The sequence below is a fragment of the Pezoporus flaviventris genome, unplaced genomic scaffold, assembly GCF_033815535.1.
Source record: "Pezoporus flaviventris isolate CSIRO_AGI_PZ_B2104156 unplaced genomic scaffold, CSIRO_AGI_Pfla_v1 ptg000043l, whole genome shotgun sequence".
Taxonomy (NCBI): domain Eukaryota; kingdom Metazoa; phylum Chordata; class Aves; order Psittaciformes; family Psittacidae; genus Pezoporus; species Pezoporus flaviventris.
Genome location: NW_026892591.1, coordinates 1,339,701 through 1,344,596, shown reverse-complemented (window position 1 = coordinate 1,344,596; position 4,896 = coordinate 1,339,701). Strand labels below are relative to the sequence as shown.

Below are 4,896 nucleotides of genomic sequence, written 5' to 3'. Positions count from 1 at the left end.
GGGGTATTGCACTGAGATTGCTGAGAGAGGCAGTGAGAGGGGCAGGGGCTGTCACAGAAACTGAGCCTGCATCCTTGGGGCCCAACTGCAAGTGTGTTATAACCTTTATAAGCTGTGGTGAGGAAGCAGTTCTGCTGCTGGTGCCACCAAAACAGGGACATGGGGAATCTGCAGGGCGTGTTTGAGAGGATCCAGTTGCTGAACTTGAGGCTGGTCCTCCCTGCCTTGTCCTGTGGCACCTCGGATGGATGCTGATGACACGGGGTATGTTTCTGAGAAGCCCAGGTGGAGAAGCTGTGGCTCAGAGGCACGTGTCTGTTTATTGCCTTGGCTGGTGTGGGGCTGTGACTGTTGGCAGAGGGGCAGAAACCAAGAGCTGGGGCAGGGAGGGTGAGGTGGGAGTGCTGGCATCCTGCATCCCTGCTGCTGTTGGCTCAGCACGTGTGAGTCAGAGCCCTGCGGTGGAAGGAAATGGGATGACTTCGCCCCATTCTCACAGCGAGGGTGAGTCGGGAAGGGTACCCAGGGAATTCTGCCTCCCCATTGCTCTGCCTGGGCACAGGAAGGCCCTGGAGCAGCCTGGACAGGCTCCATTCTGCTGCCAGCTCTTTTGCTTTTGGTACATGCCTTTAGCTCCAGGGCTGCAATTTCATTCTTCCACACATAAAAACACAGGCAGGTGACCTGGGAGCCTTGCTAATGCTGAACGCTTTGATAATCCCTGTCACTCATGACTCCACAGGGCAGGAATCGTGTCCTCTGCTTGGTTTGGAGGCTGTTTAGCAAATTGCGGTCTGGAAGAAATAATAACAGCAGCAGGAGACGTGCTAAAACTGGATGTGCTTTACACAGCCAAATGAAAGCATTTGTCTCCATTGCTGCTGTAAAGCCTACCGGGAGCAATGTACCCACTCTCCTTCACCTCTGCAGAGCTGTAAATATCTCTGTTTCTTCACCAGGTAGGGCAGGAGCTCCAGGCAACCAAAACGCATCGCGAGCAACAGCAAAGGCGGACTGCTCCCCACGCCAGGTGTGGCTTTGAAGTCTCAAATGCCTGAAATACCCCCTCTTTACAACATCACAGCCCTGGTGCTTGTGCAGATCAGGAGCAGAGCTCAAGCCTTGTCAGGCTCCAGGGTCTGAGGTCTCAAGGTCCAGGAGGAATTCCCCATTAATCCATCACCATTGAGCAACCGCTCTATTATCTTTACTCCAGGCAGGATGCCATACCAGCTAACCCAGCAGTCTCTGTCAGTCTGACCACCCTGGGCTTGTTTGGAAATGCAGACAGGTTTAAATCGAATGCTTTAATTGCTAATAGTAACAGCAATAAGAGCAATAATTAGAGGAAGTTCTCACAGCGCTGTCATCTGTCACATGCGCTTCGCAGTGCGGTTGTGTTGTGCCACAGGGATTTGATAACTCAGCAGGAGTTGCCTGCTGGATACACAGGGCTAAGCAGAGACATAGAATCCCAGCCTGGTTTGGGTTGGAAGGGACCTTAAAGCTCCTCCAGCTCCAACCCCTGCCATGGGCAGGGACCCCTTCCACTGGAGCAGCTTGCTCCAAGCCCCTGTGTCCAACCTGCCCTTGAACACTGCCAGGGATGGGGCAGCCACAGCTTCTCTGGGCACCCTTCTTGTAGATGAAAATAGGAAGTACCTAAGTCAGGAGAGAGAAAACTCCCCTTGTTCTTGGCAGTGCTGAACCAGCCCAGCCAGGGCTCTCAAACACAGCGAGGGCTGCCTGGAGTCCCATCAGGTTGCCGGCTGAGCAGACCCAGAGCAGGGAGGCAGCTCTTGCCAAACCAAAGCCCTGCATCCAGCAGCTTCTCAGCCTTCCTTGCTTGCAGGACTGTGGACTCTGAAGAGACGTGTAAATGGAAGGAGATAAAGTCCCTTCTCGCTTGGGCTGAGCCTGCAGCTTTGCATCCGGCTGTCAGGAGCTTGGCAGTGCTCTGCACGCAGGGAGATGGCTTTATCTAAGGTGGCAATCCTTTCACAGAGTGGTGCAAAGCTCTGGCAGGAGACAGCAATGGTTTGGGCATGTTCTGTGAGAGACTTAAGAGCAGAGCCTGCAACAGGCCTTGGGAACCAGAGGTTTCTTCACCAGTGGCAGAGTTGGTCTGTTGGAAGGGGTATAAGAAAGAAGGCAAGCAGGAAATAACTCTGCCCTATCTTCTAGTGGTCAGTGACTTAATACTTCCTTAGCCAGAGGTCCTGGACCATCATGTTTAACCAGTCAGAACACAGCAATCCTGTCTATGTTTATCTCAAGCTTTTAAAGGTGATTTTTTTGAGGTCATATCCTGTGGAAGTGACATTCAGCTTAAATAGGTGCTGGATGAAAAAGTACCTCCTTTTGCCTATCTGCTGCATGCTGGCTGCATTCGTGCCCTCCATGTGGGTCAGTTCTGGAGTGAGAAATCATATTCCCTGCTCCCATCCGCCAGACCCTTCACTGCGTTTCCCTGCAACCTCCTCATCCCATATGGGTCATTCCCAGCGCACATCCCTGTGCCTTGCTTAGTTTCCTGTCTCTATTCAGAGGAGCACATCCCATCCCAGATGCTTTGAAACCTCTGTCTGCCTACAAGAAGAAATGGAGATCCCTTCCTAGCAGAGAGCATCCTTTGTGATTCAAACTCAGCCCCGACAGATACAAGCAATGCTTGTGTCCTCCTGTGAGCCATGTACCAGCCCCTGCCTGTGTGCCCATGCCTGCACAGTGAAACACGTTCATGTCAAGAGCATGCCACTCTCCTGCAGATCCTGATCTTGGTGGCCTTAACAGAGCTGGATGCATCCCTGAAGACGTCTTGTCCTCTCTGCACACTCCATAGGAAGCTCCTGATGCCCTTTGCTTAAAGATCTTTAAGATCATCAAGTCCAGACATTAGTCTGGTGCTGCCAAGTCCACCATTAACCCGTGTCCCTGAGCACCACACCTCCATGTCTTGTAAGTACCTCCAGGGCTGGTGTCTCCACCACTTCCCTGGGCAGCCTGTTCCAGTGCTTGACAGCCCTTCCTTCTGGAGAAGAAATCATTGCTAACATCCAATCTAAACCTCCCCTGGTGCAACTTGATGGGCAACCAGTAGGCCAAAATCTAGGAAGAAGCTGGTTGGGAACATGCCTTCCATGGAAGATCCATTCCTTCCCCCACTGGCCCTTTCCAGCATAGACCTTTTCCTTTATTCACTGAATAACTCCCTGTTTCTTCACTGTATTGTTCACTTCTTACATATCCAGCTTTCCTTTTCCTAGAGGGACTAAACCCCATCTCTAAATAAGAAACCCAACTGGTCCTGAGGGCTCAGGAGTCTGCGGGCAACAGGGAGAGAAATCCCAAGGGCCCAAAATAGCCCTAGGCTGGTGCAATTCACTTGGCTTCCTGCTTGCATCAGGACTGAGTTTGGCTGTGAAATAGCTCCGAGGTGTGGGATCAACCCTGCCTGCCTCTGACCTGTCCTGGGGCTCCATCCCAGATCCAAAGGCACGTGCAAGGGGAGGATGCAGTGGTAGGGATGGTGCACGATGCAGCGGTAGGGATGGTGCACGATGCAGCGGTAGGGATGGTGCACGATGCAGCGGTAGGGATGGTGCACGATGCAGTGCTAGGGATGGTGCATGATGCAGTGGCAGGGATGGTGCACGATGTAGTGGCAGGGATGGTGCACGATGCAGCGGTAGGGATGGTGCTCGATGCAGCGGTAGGGATGGTGCACGATGCAGTGGCAGGGATGGTGCACGATGCAGCGGTAGGGATGGTGCACGATGCAGCGGTAGGGATGGTGCTCGATGCAGCGGTAGGGATGGTGCACGATGCAGTGGCAGGGATGATGCACGATGCAGTGGCAGGGATGGTGCTCGATGCAGCGGTAGGGATGGTGCACGATGCAGCGGTAGGGATGGTGCACGATGCAGCGGTAGGGATGGTGCACGATGCAGTGGCAGGGATGATGCACGATGCAGCGGTAGGGATGGTGCACGATGCAGTGGCAGGGATGGTGCGTGATGCAGGAGGGAGCTTTCCCAGTGCCAAGCTCTTTCCCAAGCCCACCCCTGCGAGGATTCCTGCCCACACCCTTGCAGGAGGGCGAGAGGGTTGCACAAGGGCTGGTGATGGAGGAGGCTGCTCTGGGAACACAGCCTCCAGGGTAAGTCCTTGCTTATCTCCCCAGCGCAGCTCCCTTGTTGAGACTGGAAACTGGGATGGGAACTGGGAGATGGAGCCATCCCACCTGCAGCGCGCCTCTCCCTGTGACACCTGTGGGACCGTTTTCCAAAGAATGGAGTTTCCCCAATCCTGCTTTCCTGGCCTGAAATCTCCCTGCAGGCACTGAGAGGAGCACAGCGGCCCCCTCGTGCTCTGGCATGGTGGGGGGGGGGATGAGGAGGAGCCCCAGTTTATCCCGGGATGCTCTTGTTGTGATGTTACTCCTGCAAGTAACCAGAATATGAGCACAAACACACCCCAGGTACAACCCTGCTGCCTCCTTCTGCTCTCCCTATAGCCGGACCCATTCAACCCTTTGTTCCCAAGGCACTGATTGCAATGGAAATGATGCTGAGGGTGTTTGCTGGGAGAAGCTGGGCTGAAGGGCACTGGCTTTCACCAGGGTGGTGGTGGATAAACACCTTTCCCACTACACGGCTCAGCTTCCCTATCGGCAAGGTCGAACAGGGATCTGGAAGATGCCTCTAGATCTGCTTTGAGATAGGAGCTGGGTGTTGTTATCTGGTTATGCTGCATAAAGATGCCACTACCCACAGCTAATTACGGCAGGGCAGAGAGGAGCCATCCTGAGGAGCTCCCACACTGGGATTATGAACTCCATTTTCAGGGTGCAAAGGAGCCTGCCTCCTGCCTGGGGGTTTCAGACCGGGCACAGGC

General features: G+C 54.0%; 1 protein-coding gene across 1 annotated transcript in view; it reads left to right on the top strand.

The window, feature by feature from the left end:
* The window catches only part of LOC133276202 (acidic leucine-rich nuclear phosphoprotein 32 family member B), a 101,684-nt gene that overhangs the window by 82,576 nt on the left and 14,212 nt on the right, over positions 1-4,896 (top strand). The window lies entirely within an intron of this gene.